Below are 6,335 nucleotides of genomic sequence, written 5' to 3' on the forward strand. Positions count from 1 at the left end.
TGAAATTGAGATATGCAAAGTGAGACAAAAGTGATGATGTCTTACTACAATTACTTAATATTTATACTTTTATTTTCTAATTATGAACTCAAAGTTTTGATCATAATAATTCTATTTTTAAATCTATCTATCTATCTATCTATCTATCTATCTATCTATCTATCTATCTTAGAGAGAGAGGAAGGGAGGGAGAGACACACTGATGTGTGAGAGATACATCAATCAGTTGCTTCTGCCCCCCAAACTGGGGACCTGGCCCACAACCCAGGCATGGGCCCTGACTGGGAGTCAAACTGGCAGCTCTTCAGTTCACAGGCCAGCACTCAATCCACTGAGTCACACCAGCCAGGGCTGTCATAATAATTCTAACCTGTAACATGTATATTTAATGAATGCTGAGTAGATTAACGTAGAGCCATGTGCAGTCCATGAGCTCAAAATCAAGTTACCTTGTATATAATAAATATATCAATTTCATTCATTCTTTCATTCAACCAACATTTACTGAGGGTCTCCTAAGACATAGGCACAGTTCTAGGTGTTCAGAATTATATCAGTGAACAAAACAAACAACATTTCTTGCCCTCAGGGAGCTTACATTTGATTGGTGCTTACATCCATTTAACCAAAAATTCCAAATAACCAATTTTGAGAGTGGACTCCACTTTTATGAGGAAAGAAGACAAAAGACAAGAATCCTAAATCGTCTGAAAGTTGCAGCATGGAGGAGTCAAAGGACTACTGGATTTACAGTTGGGAAACACTGATTGTAGTGGCGCTGTACTAATCCATCATGTTATTTTCTGGGTCTTGGTTTTCTTATCTGTTAAACAGTGGCATTGAATTTCATAATCTCAAAAGTTTTTTTCTGAATTGAATAGTCTATTATTCTGTGATATGTAATAGGCATTTACTCACTTATTTACTTAATTGAGGTAAATTTACATAGAGTGAAATGCACAGATCACAGAGATTTATTTTTTAAAAGTATAGAAATGTTCACCCTGGCTAGGTAGCTCAGTTGGTTGATTAGAGAGTACACCCAATACACCAAGGTTGCAGGTTCAATCCTCCATTAGGACACATACAAAAATTTACCAACAATTGCTTAAATAAGTGGAACAACAAATCAATGTTTCTCTCTCTCTCTCCCTCTGTACCCCCCCTTAAGCCACCTTCAAAATACACTACATTTGGTGCAATACACCTATCCAGACTTTTTTCCACTGCTCAAAACAGTTTTTGAACTCATTGGTTTTGACGCCTTTTAGTGCTTCTGCCGTGTTTTCGTTTCACCTTTTCTACATCAGAAAACATTTCCCTCTGAGGACTTTTTTCACCCAGGGAAACAAAAACAGTCACTTGGGGCAAGATCAGGTGAATGGGGAAGCCAGAGTACAGGGGTCGTGCCTTTTTTCGGTCAAAAACTGCTGAACACCTAGTGGGGTGTAGGCAGGTATACTCGTAAATCACCATCACAAAGTGGGCAAACACTTTGAAAGAATCTTCAGGGTCTCATTGAACACTGGGGAGCTGTCCTGATTCGGGTCTCTGCGAGCTGTGCGCGCACTCAAGCAACCATGTCTAAGGGACCTGCAGATGGCATTGATCTTGGCACCACCTACTCTTGTGTGGGTGTCTTCCAGCATGGAAAAATGGAGATAACTGCCAACGATCAGGGAAACCGAACCACCCCAAGTTATGTAGCCTTCACTGATACCGAATGATTGATTGGTGATGCTGCGAAGAATCAGGTCGTTATGAATCCTACCAACATGGTTTTCGATGCCAAATGCTTAATTGGATGTAGATTTGATGATGCTGTTGTCCAATCTGATATGAAGCATTGGCTTTTCATGGTGGTCAATGATGCTGGCAGGCCCAAGGTCCAAGTAGAATACAAGGGAGAGACAAAAAGCTTCTATCCAGAAGAGGTATCATCTATGGTTTTGACAAAGATGAAGGAAATTGCAGAAGCCTACCTTGGAAAGACTGTTACTAATGCTGTTGTCACAGTACCTGCCTACTTCAGTGATTCTCAGTGTTAGGTTACCAAAGATGCTGAAACTATTGCTGGTCTCAATGTACTCAGAATCATCAATGAGCCAACTGGCGCTGCTATTGCTTATGGCTTAGACAAAAAGGTTGGAGCTGAAAGAAATGTGCTGATCTTTGACTTGGGAGGTAGCACTTTTGATATGTTCATTCTCACCATTGAAGATGGAATCTTTGAGGTCAAATCTACAGCTGGTGACACTCACTTGGGTGGAGAAGACTTTGACAACCAAATGGTCAACCATTTAATTGCAGAGTTCAAGCGCAAGCACAAGAAGGATATCAGTGAGAATAAGAGGGCTGTTCGTCGCCTTTGTACTGCTTGTGAACGAGCTAAGCATATTCTCTCTTCCAGCACCCAGGCCAGTATTGAGATCAAGTCACTCTATGAAGGAATCGACTTCTATGTCTCTATCACCCATGCCCGATTTGAAGAATTGAATGCTGACCTTTTCCGTGGCACCCTGGACCCTGTAGAGAAAGCTCTTTGGGATGCCAAGCTTGACAAGTCCCAGATCCATGATATTGTCCTGGTGGGGGGTTCTACCCATATCCCCAAGATTCAGAAACTCCTGTAGGATTTCTTCAATGGAAAAGAACTGAATAAGCGCATCAACCCTGATGAGGCTGTTGCTTATGGTGCAGCTGTCCAGGCAGCCATCCTCTCTGGAGACAAATCTGAAAATGTTCAAGATCTGCTGCTGTTGGATGTCACTCCTCTTTCCCTTGGCATCGAGACTGCTGGTGGAGTCATGACTGTCCTCATCAAACGCAATACTGCCATTTCTACCAAGCAGACAGACCTTTACCACCTGCTCAGACAACCAGCCTGGTGTGCTCATTCAGGTTTATGAAGGTGAGTGCACCATGACCAAGGATAACAATCTGCTTGGCAAGTTTGAACTCACAGGCATACCTCCTGCACCTCGCGGTGTTCCTCAGATTGAAGTCACGTTCGACATTGATGCCAATGGCATCCTTAATGTCTCTGCTGTGAAAAGAGCACAGGAAAAGAAAACAAGATCACCATCACTAATGACAAGGGTTGTCTGAGCAAGGAAGACATTGAGCGCATGGTTCTGGAAGCTGAGAAGTACAAAGCTGAAGATGAGAAGCAGCGGGACAAGGTGTCTTCCAAGAACTCACTTGAATCCTATGCATTCAACATGAAAGCAACTGTTGAAGATGAAAAACTTCAAGGCAAGATCAATGATGAGGACAAACAGAAGATACTTGACAAATGCAATGAAATCATCAACTGGCTTGATAAGAATCAGACTGCAAAAAATGAAGAATTTGAACATCAGCAGAAAGAGCTGGAGAAAGTCTGCAACCCAATCATCACGAAGCTGTACCAGAGTGCAGGGGACATGCCAGGAGGAATGTCTGGGGGCTTCCCTGGTGGCGGAGCCCCTCCCTCCGGGGGTGCCTCTTCTGGGCCCACCATCGAAGAAGTTGATTAAGCCAGCCTGTTGAATAGATTTAGCATTGTTCCACACAAAATATTGAAGGACCCAAATTTGTAGCAAACTCCATGGCAGTTTTAAAAGTTGAACTGCTGTATAATAAAACAGCATTCTTCATACTTGAACATGGACTATGTGCACAAGGAAATAATGCACTTTATAAGCACTGTAAAGTGGAAAATGCAATGTCTTAAATAAAACTATTTAACATTGGCACCATAAAAAAAAAGGAAAGAATCTTCAAAAAATTTCACAGAAGCTGAACACAGACTCTCACAACAGTGCCAGCTGGTACACTGATACAGATGGGTTCCTAGAACACTCATCTAGAGGGGAAAGCCTGGACTACAAGGGGCCCGCCCTCCAGAATATACTTCTGGGGTTTTTTCGGTGCCCCCCTCATAACTTTTATAGCTAAAATACAGTATTAAATTATATATTATGTTCAGAGTAATGATCCTGAGACAATGCAGAATGCTGAATCACTAAGAAAAGATTTAATTATGTTCATTAGACTACTTATTAAAGCAAGAAAATGCACTGAGGCAATTTAGAGAGATTTCAAACAAAAAGCATCTTCTCATTATCCCATAGTTAATCAGAAACCCAATTAACCAGTTTGCTGTTTTTAGTCTTATGTATTCTTCTTTATAACCATGACCAAATCACTGATCCACACCTCAACCATTTCATGTTTGTACTACTAAAATCAACGGATTATTTCTCCATCAAACAATATGAAATGCTTCCATCAAAACAGTTACTTCAGAGACAGAAAAGCAATTATTTAAATAAGAAATAGATATGAGTAAAGTAATAAAATTCTGAGTTTTATTTTTAAAAATTAAAATAAAGGGGCTAAGACCCAGGAGAAAGTAGATATTTAAAGGGACAGTTACCCCAAAGAGAAGAGATTTAATGGTGCAGATACCCAAGACTGAGCTGACACTTGAGGAGAGGATTTTAGCCAACTAAAGCCTTTTAAAGTGGTAGGTGCCGAGAAGAGCAGAACATTTTAAGGAGACTAGAGTCAAGCTTAGAGGACATTTACAGAGTCATGGACCGAAGATTGAGAAAATGTTTATTAAAGAGAAGGGGTAAAGGAGTCACTTGTCAATGGCCTGGTTAGGAAGACCTTGAAAGGATCATCCTCAAAGAAAGAACATGCCCTCCTATAATCCCTCATTATAAAAAATTTTTTTAATAAAATAAAAAATAAACATAAGTGAAGTGATAGGATCCTGAGTTTTGCCTGAAAATGCTCCAGATGTATACTCCATTGGGTATGTGTCAATTAAAAAGCAAGTAAAATAAAATTGGAACGATACAGAGATTAGCATGGCTTCTGTGTGAGGATGACATGCCAATTTGTGCTGTGTTCCATATTTTTAAAAAAAAGTAAAAAATAAGAACTAAAACATCAAATAAGCTGTTATTTGAGTAAATCTTAATCCTTTCTAGTTTCTAAATATCAATAAGCATCAAAATATACTAAATAAGGACCTCAGGAAAATGTTCCTCACCAGTGAGATTGAGTGTTAGAAATGCTAGTCTATGTTCTTTTATCCACTGTACCTAAGAAGCTACAGCAGAATTCTTTGGCATCTTAGTAGACACTTAAACTGGTTTAGCTCTACAGAATAATAAAACAAGGTTTAAAAATTTAAATTTTAGGTATTCAATTTTTGATTCTAACATTCAGGGACGATTTTAAGCTTGTCTTATTGTATTAAATCTGTAGACTCATTCTTCAATCTGAATTCATTGCAAAATTACACATTTCTTTTACAGGATATCCTTTGTAGCATTCATTTTTGTCTTCAATCAGCAAGAAAATTTTAGTTCTTCCTATACTTATCATGAATATCTGTCGCCTCAGAATTTATTATTGTCCACAATAACATTTCCATTTTTTGAAAAACTTGACTTTAATATCCTCTCTTCATGTTGTCTTTCATTGGACCTTCTCTTCCATTTTCCTTTTTTCAACTACTTCCTTTCATTTGCCAGTTAAGTCAGTCTTTCAGAAACATTATTTTTTATCCCTTTCTCGTTTTATCTCTCCTGGTTCTCCTTTACTGCTCACTCTTTTAAAACACCTCTCCTGATTATTCAACTTGTCAACCTAAATATTTGTATTGAGTACCTAGTGCATGTCCAACAATGTGAGAGGTGAGTATGCAAGGGATGTAAGAGAACCAGACAAGGAGCCTGCAAGGCAAAGGGCTTACAGCCTAAAGAAAGTGACAGCAAGCATATCAGAGCAAACAAAACCACAAGGAAACTATTGCATTAAACCATGTGATCTTAGCAATCAGTGTAACTCTATTTCAGAAAACCAAGTAGATTGAGGACAAACAAAAGCCATTCCATCATATTCCAGGAAAGCATATGCAAATTTGCAGGGGTGTGAATTCTTCTTGGTGTTTCCTCTCAACTTTGAGGCCTGTGTGCGCTAGTGGAAAACAAGAGAATTCTGTTGGCAACTACATAGACCGGTGGATTTATGTAAATTTTAATATGTCTTCTTTCTAACTGTATTGATTTGGCTGGACCCCTAAACATGATTAGGCCATTGAAAAAGTGTCCAGGTACAAATAACAGAAAATATGAATGTGTGTGTGTGTGTGTGTGCCTGTGCCTGTGCGTGCGTGTGTATGTGTAAGAGAAAGACACACACAGAGAGACAGAGACAGAGAGATACAGAGACACTAGCCAGGTAGGACTCAATAAAAAATGCATAATCTGAACAACACTATAGTGACCCCACCTGCTCCACCAACATAAGCCAATGTGTCATTGGATAGGTTTATC

At 39.4% G+C, this 6,335-nt stretch overlaps 1 non-coding gene and 1 pseudogene across 1 annotated transcript; both read left to right on the forward strand.

The window, feature by feature from the left end:
• The first annotated feature begins 1,516 nt into the window (after positions 1-1,516).
• On the forward strand, positions 1,517-3,565 carry LOC129077115 (heat shock cognate 71 kDa protein-like; annotated as a pseudogene).
• Positions 3,566-4,808: 1,243 nt separating this feature from the next.
• On the forward strand, positions 4,809-4,911 carry LOC129077378 (U6 spliceosomal RNA). The gene has a single exon (XR_008529836.1). It is a non-coding gene; the product is annotated as a U6 spliceosomal RNA (small nuclear RNA).
• The last annotated feature ends 1,424 nt before the right edge of the window (positions 4,912-6,335 follow it).

The sequence above is a fragment of the Pteronotus mesoamericanus genome, unplaced genomic scaffold, assembly GCF_021234165.1.
Source record: "Pteronotus mesoamericanus isolate MK-2021 breed Mesoamerican mustached bat unplaced genomic scaffold, CSHL_Meso_final contig_657, whole genome shotgun sequence".
NCBI classification, from domain to species: Eukaryota; Metazoa; Chordata; class Mammalia; order Chiroptera; family Mormoopidae; genus Pteronotus; species Pteronotus mesoamericanus.